This window comes from Malania oleifera, chromosome 2, assembly GCF_029873635.1.
Source record: "Malania oleifera isolate guangnan ecotype guangnan chromosome 2, ASM2987363v1, whole genome shotgun sequence".
Lineage (NCBI taxonomy): Eukaryota > Viridiplantae > Streptophyta > Magnoliopsida > Santalales > Ximeniaceae > Malania > Malania oleifera.
In genome coordinates this window covers 76,305,738-76,319,215 of record NC_080418.1, presented here as the reverse complement: position 1 = coordinate 76,319,215, position 13,478 = coordinate 76,305,738, and positions in this window count along the sequence as shown.

The window sequence follows — 13,478 nt, the reverse complement described above, 5'->3', positions numbered from 1 at the left end:
AATGCTATCTTGATTCGGTATTTTGTGGTTGAACACTTTAGTTGTTGATTGATTGCTTAAGTTTTTGTTTACTTGTGTTGTATTGAAGTGTTGGTTTGTGGATTGAATAATTAACTAAGCCTTTGTTGAATGTTTGATAAATCAATAAGAGATTAAGAATTCATAAAAAAGAATTTAAAAAAATTTTAATAACCCAATTCACCCACCCTCTTGGGACAATTCCTTAACTTTTAGGTACCCACTTCGGGTTGGGTTATGTATAAATGGTATCAGAGGTGTTGACGTGGCTAACATGTGACTAATATGTTTTATTTATATTAAAAAGAATAGTTTGGAAAATCGAGGCGCCACAACTTATCTCAATCTTATCTTCATCAGTCTTTTTGGAGAAGGGATTGAACTCATCAAACTCTACATGGATGGATTCAATTACAGTCAACGTTCTTTTGTTATACACCCCGTTTTGTTATGGAGTCCTAGGTGCTGAAAAATTATGAGATATTCCTAGTGAGTCACAATATTCTTGCATACCTTTGTTTTGGAATTCTTTACCCCTATCACTTCGTATGTTTGTGATCGTATAGCCTTTTTCATTTTGAATTCTTCCACACAATTTAATAAAATTTTCACGTGCTTCATCCTTATGTGCAAGAAACAATACCCATGTGAATCTAGAATAGTCATCAACAATGACGAAAGCACATAATTTACTAGCTAGACTTTGAGTTGGATTAGGACCAAATAAATCTAAGTACAACATTTGAAGTGGCCTAGTGGTAGAGATAGCTTTCTTCTTTTTAATACTAGATTTTACTTGTTTCCCTAGTTGACATGCATCATATATTTTATCTTTCGCAAACTTTGTCTTAGGTAATCCCTTAACTAATTTTCTTTTAAGTAGTTTGGATAATAAGTCCATGTTTGCATGTCCTAATCTCCTATGCCAAAGACAACTAGTTTCATTTATAGTAGAAAAGAAAGTTACATGTTGAGAAGCAAGATTATCAAAGCTAGTGGTGTAGACATTTTCATGATGTTCAACAGCAGACAATATTTTGTTTTCAGATTTAATCTCTATAGTGCATTTGTCATGTTCAAAGGAAACCCTATAACCTTTATCACACAATTGACTTATACTTAACAGGTTATGTTTTATACCATCAACTAATAACATATTATCAATAACAAAGTAAGGTTCTTTACTAACCTTACCAACTCCAATGATTCTACCTTTTGCATTATCGCCGAAGGTGACGAATCCTCCATCCTTACGTGTGATGGACGTGAACTTGGATTTATCTTCGGTTATGTGTTGAGAGCATCCACTATCCATATGCCATTTATCATTTGAAGAAGATGATCTCAAGCACACCTTGTGGTCTTCTTGAGCCATCAGACACAAATTTGCAATCTGGTTATCGCTAGATTCAGAGTCTGAACTACTGATGTTGGGGGTGTCCCAACCAACCTTTAGTGTCTTCTTCTTTTTGGATGCTTTCTTCAGCTAGGGACAATCTGGCTTGGTGTACCCAGCTTCTCTGCAGTTATAGCACGTAGGAGGATCATCCTTTTGCTTCCTTCTATTTAACTCTCCCTTTTCTATTTTTGAATCCTGAAATTTTCTGGTATACATTCTGTCCTTTTTTAGGAACTTTCCAAACTTCTTAGTTAGAAGAGTCATATTATCTTCTGATTCTAAATAGCTCTCTTCATTGGAATTGCTGGAGGATGCTTTGAGGGCTGTTACTTTCTTAGTTTTATTCTGCTCACTCTGTCTTTCATTTATTGTCAACTCGTATGTGATGAGGAACCCGATCAACTCATCTAGTGTCATTGCTTTTAGGTTTCTTCCTTCTGTTGTGGTTGTAGCATTTGCCTCCTAGACAGGTGGTAATCCCCTAAGAATTTTCCTGATCATTTCATAAGTGGGGTAAGTTTTACCAAGAGCATGCAATGAATTAGCGATGTGAGTGAACCTGGTGTACATGGATTGGATTGATTCATTAGAAGACATTTTAAAAGCTTTGTATTCACTTGTTAGCATTTCTATTCTACTATCTTTTACATCTTTAGTGCCTTCATATGTGACTTCTAATTTATCCCATATTTCCTTAGTAGTTGTACATATTATGACCTGATTAAATTCATTTACACGTAAAGCACATTATAATAGATTCATTACAGTAGCATTTATTTGAAAAGCTTTCATGTCCTCGTTTTTGTATTCATCCTCATACTTAGGTATATTTTCTTTCTCTACAATTTTCATAGGAATATGATTTCCTTTAGAAACAACTTTCCATACTTTCCAATCAACATTTTGAAGAAAGATTCTCATTCTTTATTTCTAGTATGTATAGTTAACACAGAAAAAGATTGGTGGTCATGTGGATGAGTGTCCCTCACTGAATGGGGTTAGACTGATGTGTGTCATTGTGATCTTTTACAAAAAAATGTTTAAGTCTAGTGTAACCTCTCTTTGATACCAAATGTTAATTTAGGTGTAATCCCTAGAGGGGGTGAATTGGGTATTTAAAAATTACATAAGATTATTTTATCACTTAATCCCTAATTTAAGATTTAACAAAATAATCACAAGTTAGGGAATACTTAGATTTCAATTTATTACATTATCTAATAAAAATTAATCAAAATTAATGTCTTAACAAACTCTGTGATACCCAATTAATTCTCAAATGCACGCAATATTTAGCAATGTTAACTCTATGAGTCAAATCCTGTTTTGATAATGACAAATCACTGGGTATTTGATCTATGCATAGAGATTGTGAGCAAAAACATTACTTAGCATGCACGGAAGGTGATGAAGTCATGGAAGCCATAAGGATTAAAGCATATACAACCTAGAACTTTGACGCCTGCATCTTCAATCCTGTTTTGATAATGACAAATCACTTGGTATTTCATCTATGCATTGGGATTGTGATCATGAACATTACTTAGAATGCACGGAAAGTGATGAAGTCATGGAAGCCAAGAGGATTAAAGCATATACAACCTGGCACAATCCATGAAACTAAAAGAGTAAAAGAATGAAGATGCAGACATCAAAGTGCAAGATCGTCATGAGAATGGGTATTTAGAATTGATTGCATTTGCATATTTTATATGATATAGCTAGAAGCTCAAAATATGCCCTGCACATGTATCTCACGAAAATATTCTAGGGTTAAACATAGACTTACAGACCTTACTTTGAACCCCGAAAAATGTTTTATAAAATATCAAAGCAAGAGAGAAAAATTGATTTCGAAACTAAAAATAAAAATTTTGAAGTTGGTTTGCCCATACGACTAAAGTGTACCCTCAGAAGTCTGAAGATGCAACCTCAGACGACTCGAGTTTTACCTTAAACATCTGAAGAATTTCCTCAAAAGACTAAAGAATTAGTTTAGTCATTTGAAGAATTAATTTTTGAAACACAAAACAGGCAGAACATCTTTAGACGTCTGAACTATCAAGTCCAGTCATCTGAGCTGAGACTTTAAGAGACTAACCAACTATTTAGTCATCTGACCCTGTGACCAGACTATAATTTTTAGTGCTTTAAGGAACATCAGACATCTGAACCTGAAAGCTCAGTCGTCTGAACTTACGAAAATTTTAAAATTATGAACTTCAGCGAGAAAACACGCTGATTATTTTCTTAATCTAATTGATCCAATGGTCACGACTTAACCTAAGGTCGAGATTACTTATAAAAACAACCTCTAAACCCTAGTGCCTCACTTTTTGCATAAGATTGAGAGACTTGAACATACTGATAAACTATTTCCTGCACTCCAACTGATTCACATATAGTTTTGGGCGTTTGCTACGTTAATCATAACGATATTCATGCACGTATTCTGAAATCAATGGTGGTATTAAGGTTTGAGTATTTTGAGCATTAAAATCTGATTTTTTGTTTCCCACATTCATTATTTTAATATACTTCTTGGGAGCATAAATCAATATTTTGGTATTGTATATTGATTGATTGAATAAATAGTTAAGAAAGTTATTTTTTGAAATAACTAAATCTTTGAGATATTTTAAAACTATTTTTTGTTCAAAGATTTGTTATTTGGGTATTTAATTGGAAATTCTAAGAGCTTCTTGAAACATATTTTTAAGGAATATTTTTAAAGTATTTTTTAAATCTTTGCAAAATATTTAAAGTCATATTTATTTAAAGATTCGATATTGACAAATTGTTTGATAGAAGGAATATAAATCTGAGCATTATTTAACATTATTTCAAAGGATCTTGTTGTTGAATCTTGCTTAAAGTTATTTGAAAATAAACCCTAAGATCTCCAAAGTTCTTATTTTTAAGAAATCAAATTTTGGGAAATATTGATTAAAGGGTAATTTTGTGAAGCATGTCATTCATAGAACGATTTCATCATTACATTCACACTGAAATTCAAGTTTTATCATATGAATATGTGTTAAGATTTTCTATTGTCCTCACTAGTTTGGTTAGAAGCAATATTGAGTTTTTTAGAATTGTAACTTCTACATTGTAATCACAGTTCAAGCTGTGAATCGGGTTTAAGGAGAAAGCTATATCTCTTGTAAGTAGCGGAGTAGGAGGAAGTTGTACCTTTTGTAAGCAGCGGATTGTAAGAGAAGCTCCATCCCGATTAAAGGAGCAGAGATTTAGTGGAATCCTTGAGTGGGTTGCTCAAGGCGAGGACATAGGTTGGGTTGGCTGAACCTTATAAAATCGTTTTTGCCTTCTCTCTTCCCTTAACTTTTTAATTTGTGCCTGTATTTCATTATCAGTTTTTGCATGTGTTTATGTTGATTAATATTACATGCACTTGATAATTAATTGGGTATAATTGAGTTTATTGAGAAAATTATTTGAATTAATTTTAGACCTCTTTGATTATTTTTGTTAAACATTGCAATAGAGACTAAGTAGTAAAATAAACTTAAATAATTTTGAAATACCCAATTCAATCCCCCTCTTGAGATAACACCGTAATTCAAAAGCAACATACATACATATTAGATTGGAAATAAAATGCAAGCAAAAATTAAAAGGAGATGAGGGAAGAGATATGCAAACACATATTTTTACGAGGTTTGGCCTACCCCGGCCTATGTCCTTGGCTTGAGCAACCCACTCAAGGATTCCACTAATCCGCTCCATTAACTAGGATGGAGCTTCCCTTTATAGTCTGCTTGCAAGAGGCGTAGCTTCCTCCTGACCCCGGTTCACAACCCGAACCATCAATATAATAAACAAATTATGATTCTTGAAAAACTTAAATGCTTTTCACAAGCCAATGAGTGCAATAAAATCCTAGTACATATTCAAATGATATAACTTGAAGCTCAGTTGAGTGTATATTTAAATCAAATATATTTTTCTATAATAAAGCTGTGAAGAAATCTTTGAATAAAGAATAGAAATGATAATTTTCAAAGATTCAAAACTTTAGCAAATCCTTTTCTAAAAGAAGATCTTCACATAGCATATATATATATATATATATATATATATATATATATATATATATATATATATACATATATGTAAGAACTCAAGATCTGGCTATCAAATAATATTTATCAATAAGTTTGTGAGATACTAAAAGCTTTGAGAATAAGATTGAATATCAAAATACAATACTTTGTTTACCAAATGTAACTCCCCGACCCGCTACGTGGGTCTAGGGTGCTACTTTAGTGACGTCTGAGTACCTGATACCATATTCATAACATAAATGCACTGAAAATAAATGATACATCCTCTAAAAACATTACGAGAGTTCTAAACTACCTTATACACAAAAGTCTCCAAATATTCATATCACAGACCATAATATCATACAAAACCAACTAAGTTCATACAACCATCATACACATCCTAAAAACTTCAAATATAACTTAATACTTTAGAGTTCTTACAGACACTCACAAAAACTAAAACTAGCTATCACCCCGGAGCTTGCTAAGCTCGATCTCTAGACGGTTCTGAAAAAAATGATTTGTATATTGGGGTGAGACACTTCTCAGTAAGACGGATTAAATTAATATTAGGGTGTGACCAACATGAATTTTAGTAAACATAAACATATATATATATATATATATATTACCCAAATTATTATATCTGATAAACATAACATTTGTATATCATACTCACACTTACACAGTTAAAAATACACTTCCATGATACCACCTGTAAATCAGTTTAATAAATATCACCATTCACATAAATTAACATATATATATATATATATATATATATAACGACACGTTTAACCCCCATGACGGGTTGTGCAGCTTGACAGCTACTGGAATTAGCCTGGGAGATCAGCCCAAAACTAACTCAAAGTAACCATCTACAAGTGCATCTGCAAACCCGTTGTAGGTCCGATTGCCTTATATAACCCCACCCTTATGTGGGTCAATCGGCTACTGAGACCACCCTTCACTTCCACTATAGTGTGTGCGCACATGGCCAAATATTCCCCTAGCTATGGTTCCTTGTTCACAATACAATAGGTCCTTAGGGTTTTTAAAACCATATCACGCAATTTTAAATAATAAAATAGTAGTATAAATATATGTTTCAAAATCCAGTATAAATCCGTTGTATCAATACCGACTCTTAGCCGTCATACAAAAACCTAGTGTTTTACACAAGTAGTTCTAGTATGTTTCACAAATAGTTTCAGTATTTCACAAACATTTCCATATCTGATTACTACAATAAACCATACCAATTATTCACCTACCACACAAGTTCCAAATTTGAACATTGCCCAATAAACAATTAAGAAACACAGTATTTTAAATCCATATGATAAAACAAGCTTTCCACCATTCGTATTATTCAAAATATCGTACCATATATCCTATATTTGTAAAAATCCATTTTGAACGGTTGGTTTTAGAAATAATCCTGGAAATGAAGCATACATATATATATAAAGTAGTTTAATCGGTTCAACTTTAATAAAATCCTGACTTAAATTTAATCCCCTTACCTGTTTACTAAGATATTTCTTATGAAGACCCTAAGACCAAAATTATAATTTCCTTAATATTCCTAGGCTCAAAAAATTCCCAATAACTATTTCAACATTTCCTAAGCCTATAAACTCCAAATAAATAATTAAATCCCCAAAAATAGCAATTTTTCTTAATTCCTTAAACCTTGCCCTAACTTTGGAGTGGTGCCTAGGAGACCCAAATTGAAAATCCACTCTGATTAAATGACGACGATTGAGGCTAGGACCTCATGGTGGCGTACGATCATCGATTTGGCTAAAAATTTAAGGAAAAAATGAGGAAAGGAAATAGGTTTACCTTACCCCAGGAGTGGTGCCTACGTCGCTCCTACAACAAATCCACTCCGATAGAAATGTCGGTGGCGGAGAATGAAACCCAAGGGTATTTTCAATTATTTGATTGGCGTACAATTGGCTGAAGAAATGGAGGAGGGAGAGAGAAGGTGGAGGTGAGGGAAAATGGAGAGACGTGATAGAGAGTGGCTCATGGCCAAAGAAGAGAAAAGGGGGGCGAATTCCAACTCTCTGCCAGGGCAATTGCAAATTGCAATTCAATCTTCCGTATTGTTCAAGAAGATTGAATTCATTACATATATTATTATAATATTATATTAATATGTTAACATATTATATTATATTATTTAATTAATAATAATAATTTAATTAATTTAATTTTAATTTTAATTTATTTATTTTTTTACACTTCCATGCATATTAATTTTCTAGGGCGTTACACCAAACCTCAAAGAACACGGTCTTGATTGCAACAATATGAATCAAAGCCCTTTGATCTTTAAAATCAACATAGAGAATTCCACAAAAGAGTTTGAATCTGATAGAGATTAGGCAAGAGTGTTCGAGAGTTGTTTCATTAGGGTTTAGGGTTTAGTATATATAAGTACTTTCGGCCTTTGATTAGATTTCAACCATTGGATCATTTATAAGAAGTTCTTGTGCGTTTCTGCACTGAAGCGTTGTTTTCTGCCAAAAATTTGCCGACAAGTTGGTCACATTCGTCATGTGAATTCCAATTTTATCTTAAGAGGGGGGGAAAAATGGGTATTTTAAAAACTTAAGTCCTTCAAGTTCTAATTTTGAAAACTATCAATTACAAACTTGCAAGCTACTTACAACTACCTAAATGTTTTTCAATTAATCAACCTAACGAGTGATTTTATCAATCAACCTAATTTATCCAATTACTTTGACCACCTATTATATATTTAAAATATTTACAATATTCACAAAAATAAGATTACATGGAAATTAAATGGAGGTAAGGGTAAGAGAGATGCAAACTTGACTTTTAGGAGGTTCGGCCTACCCCAGCCTACGTCTTTGCTTTGAGCAACTCACTCAAGGATTCCACTAAAAATCTGCTCCTTCAACTGGGACAAAGCTTCCCTTACAATCTGTTGGTTACAAGAAGCGTAGCTTCCTCTTCAACCCCGGTTCACAATCTCAACTGTGAATACAATATAAAGGTTACAATTTTTGTAAAACTCAAAATGCTTTTAACCAAGTTAGTGACTACAATAGAATTTATAGTACATAATCATATGATAAAAGATAAAGCTCAATATGTATGTAAGATATAATCTTTATATGAAGAATGAGATGCTTCACAAATATACCCTTTAATCAATATCTTGAAAAAATTAATTTTTATAAATAAATGCTTTGGAGATCTTAGGGTTTGATTTCAAATCACTTTATGCAAGAATAACAAATAAAATCTTTTAAAAAATAGTCTTGGATAATGTGCAAATCTAAGTTCTTGCTATAAAATAACTTGTAAGATTAAATCTTTGAATAAAAAATATGACTTTGAATATTGCAAAGATTTAAACAATATTTTAGAAAACTATTTCGTCAAGAATATGTATCTAGAAGCTCTTAGAATTTGCAATTAGATAGTTCTTGCAATAATCAAATACCAAATCTTTGAATTAAAATATAGTATTGAATATCTCAAAGATTTTAGTTTTAGAAAAACGTTTCTCAAGTATTTTATTAAATCAATGAATATAAAATACACAATAATATTTTTTTCTCCTAAGAAAATATTAAATATAATGAATGTGGGAAACAAGAAAATAGGATTTGAATGCTTAAACTACTCAAACCTCAATACCAACGACGATTGCACAATATGTGCATGAATGCCTTTCAATCAACGTAACAAATGCCCAAAACTAGAAGTAAAATCTTTGGAGTGCAGGCACAAGTTCAACAATATGTTCAAGGCTCTCAAAATGTTGGCAAAAAGTTCAAGGCTCTTAGTAATATGCAAAAAGTGATGCTCTAGGATTTAGAGATTAGGTTTTTAAGTGTTCTCGAGAGTTGATCAAATCTTGGTCATTGGATCATTTAAAAATAAAGATTTCTGTTTGTATTTGCACTGAGAACGTCGTTCTGTGCCGCGACCTTCGTCGAAAAATGGGTACATTCGTCAACGAGTGTACGATACTCATTCATTGATGAGGCCATGTGTTTGACAACGAGAGCAGTGTCTAAACTTTTTGGACTCTCGGTATTTTTTCGTCGACGAGAGAAAAAATTTTCATCGCCGAGTAGCCTTCATGCTTTCGTCGATGAGGCCATGAGGTTCGTTGACGAGACCTCTAAAATTTTATTCAACCTAGAACTAATGTAAATGTATCTTTCATGAAATGCATGAGTCCTGAGGTATGTCTAGGGTATATTTGAGCTTTGAATTATATCATATGACGTATGTAAATACATTCAATTCTAAATACCCATTCCCATTGAAGATCTTGAACTTGAAGTTTGAATCTGCATGCTTTTATTTTTATAATTCCATGGATTGAATCAAGTGATGTGTACTGTAGGTTCCTCGTGGCTTCTATATCAAGCTTACCATTCATGCATTCCAAATCATAATCATGTTCACGAACTCAATTGCACAGGTTAAATACCAAGTGATTTGTCATTATCAAAATAGAATTCAACTTATAGAGTCAACAATCTCCCCCTTTTTTTTGATGACAAACACATGAGCAAAAATGGGTTACGCCTAACAAGGCTCCCCCTAAGATAATGCATAAGTTAGAATTCATCAATATAGCAATATAGTTTACACACAATGAAGTTCATACACATTGTAGAATATGCAATTTTTTTTTTTGTATATACTTCTATATACTTCTCCCCTTTTATTTCAAAAGAACAAAAAAAAAAAAACATTTTTGCTTACTAACTTCTCCCCCTTTTTGACATCAACAAAAAGGTATATAAAAAAAATTGTTCTAGCATAAATATATCTTATCTTTGCAATCAAAATACAATTTTAACCTTTATGTTTCAAAATTGCACTGCTGAATATATCTCCCTGTGTTACTCAATTTACTTCTCCCCTTTTCCAATGTATATTTGTGTTGTTGAATCAAATTTCAATGTGAACATACATGATATTTCAATTTACATAGACATGGATAAGCAAATCAGTGCATTAAAGTCCAAATGTTTTTATTCATTAAAGTCCATTAAAGTCCATTAAAGTCCAAATGTTTTTATTCATTAAAGTCCAAATGTTTATGGGAGCATCAACATGTGTCATGTATCCAAAAAAAATATACCATGCAATAACCATCCTTTAAGTTTAATACAGGATGTAAAAAAAAAAATTTTCCAAATGTGAAAATTTTAACCAAATGTTAATTTTAATGTAAGTTCCTCCCCCTTTATTATGTAGTCTAATGTAACTCTAGGCAACTTCTCGACTATGCATTAGACCTAATTCACATCTAATTTGGATTAACCTATCCTCCAGAAGTGGTTTTGTGAATATGTCTACCCATTGTTCATCTGTGCATACAAACTCAAGTGTCACATCTCCTTTTTGCACATGGTCACGAAGAAAATGATGTCTAATTTCTATATGTTTAGTTCGTGAATGTGATATAGGATTCTTTGAGATGTTTATTGCACTTGTATTGTCACATTTTATAGGAACTATCATAGTATAATCCAAAATCCATAATTTGTTCTTTCATGTAAAGCATTTGAGCACAACAACTTCTAGCCGCTATATATTCTACCTCAGCTGTGGAAAGAGCAACTGAATTTTTCTCCTTTGAAAGCCAAGATACTAAAGAATGTCCTAAGAAATGACATGTGCAGCTCGTACTTTTTCTATCCACTTTACTACTGAAAAAATCTACATCTAAATAGTTAATAATCTCAAAGGAGGTATACTTAGGATACCATAATCCAAGTTCCATAGTTCCAATCAGGTATCTAAGTATTCTTTTGACAGCTAATAAATGGGACTCTTTAGGTACAACCTGAAATCTTGTGCATAAACATACGCTAAACATTATGTCGGACCTACTAGACATTACATATAGTAAGCTACCAATCATCCCACGATAGAGCTTAACATCTACTGGTATACCTTGTTCATCTTTGTCTAATTTTAAAGAAGAGCTCATAGGTGTTCCTAGAATTTCACCATTTTCATATTAAACCTTTTGAGAAAGTCTCTAATATACTTCGATTGATTTATAAAGATTCCATGCTTTGCTTGTTTGATCTGAAGTCCTAGGAACAAGTTAAATTCTCCTATCATGCTCATCTCAAATTTGTTTTGCATACACCTTGCAAAATAATTACACAACTCATCATTTGTTGCTCCAAAGATGATATCATCTACGTATACTCGTACTAGAAGAAAATTTTCATTTTTAGCTTTTGTGAAGAGTATTGTGTCAATCTTTCCTCTAGTAAATCCATTTTCTAGTAGAAAACCGCTTAGCCTTTCATACCAAGCTCTAGAAGCTTGTTTTAAACCGCACAAGGCTTTTGTTAGTCTATAAGGTGATTTGGATGCTTATGGTTTTTAAAACCATGGGATTGTTCTATATATACTTCTTCACTTATGTAGCAATTTAAAAATGCGCTTTTGACATCCATTTGATACAATTTGAAATCCTTAAAAGCAGCATAAGCAAATAGCATTCGAATGGCTTCCATTCTAGCTACAGGTGCGAAGGTTTCCTCAAAATCTATTCCTTCCTCCTAGTTATATCCTTGAACTACTAGTCTTGTCTTATTTTTAACAACTATTCCATGTTCATATTTCTTGTTTTTATATATCTATTTTGTTCCAATAACTGTCTTATCCTTAGGTCTAGGAACTAATGTTAAGACTTTATTTCTCTCAAACTGGTTAAATTCTTCTTGCATAGATATTACCCATGTGTTGGCCTAACATGACTTGCGACTCTTATTTTGATGACAACAAATCAAGGGAATTTAACAAGCTTTGGTTCAAGTGGTGATGTTTCAGGAAACAAATCTTAGAAGCTCAAGATCAAGTATTCTCAAGAGTATGTTAAAAAGCCTACATCAAATTATCACAAGAATGCATTGAAAGCTTACATCCCAATCAAGTGATCAAAGGAAAGCTCAACAAATAAAAGTTTGTCAAACTCTATAAAAGCACAAAGAATGTTGAAGCTCAAGACAAGATGGACTCAAAGCGAGGATATACATAAAGCCTTCAAGAGTTGAAAGTTTTAGAGTCTTAAGGAAATCCTATGTAAGTACTTCAAACTTAAAGTCAATAGGAATGCAATGAAGCCCTTTAGGAATAGTCAAAGACCTAGAGACCTATTCTTAAGACCTTGAAAAATAATTTTTAAAGTTACAAATTAAAAGGTCTAAAGAGCAAAATGAGTTTTTGAAATAAAAATCCTTAAAAACAAAAATTTAAAATGCTCAGGCACCCAACTAAATTACCTCAGGTGACTAACCTTTATATGTTTTTTAAGATGGGCAAACAGAATGCTTCCAGACGCCTTAACTGGTCTTGATAGGTGCCTGACTGTGCAATCTGAGGCGCTTGACTATGTTTTCCCAGGCGACTGACAATACACTTGTTGACCTTATAGGTCATGCCTGATTTTGATAATGAAAAATACCTGTTATATCTAATGGGTGTTTGAGATTATAAGCAGGAACTCAAATTGACAGATCTCAATGCACAAAGAGCAAGTAAAGATTGAAGACCCAATTACTTTGTGTTGTAATATATAATTCATTTGTGTAATTGGTCTTTAATATTAATTAGGGCTTTTGGTTTGTAATAAGCTCACACACATCACATGCATGATAATATGTAAGCTTAAACCAAATACGAACTAAAAGTGACCATAGAATGACCTTAAGGTTTACCCTTTGGTCGACCAACACCAGACTTTTTCGATGTCTTCTTAATTGGACCCAAAGTGACCTTAGGACACTCACCTTTGCACTTGCATGTATTAGGCACTTGAATAGGGTGAATTTGTATTGAAACGGGACTGAAATGCACACTTTGTGCACTTTCGATCGACTGGCCAAGGCAGTTCATTTTGCCCTAGTTGACCGAAACAAGCCTAGGTCAACAGTTGACCAAGGTCCTAGTCGACCGAACCATTG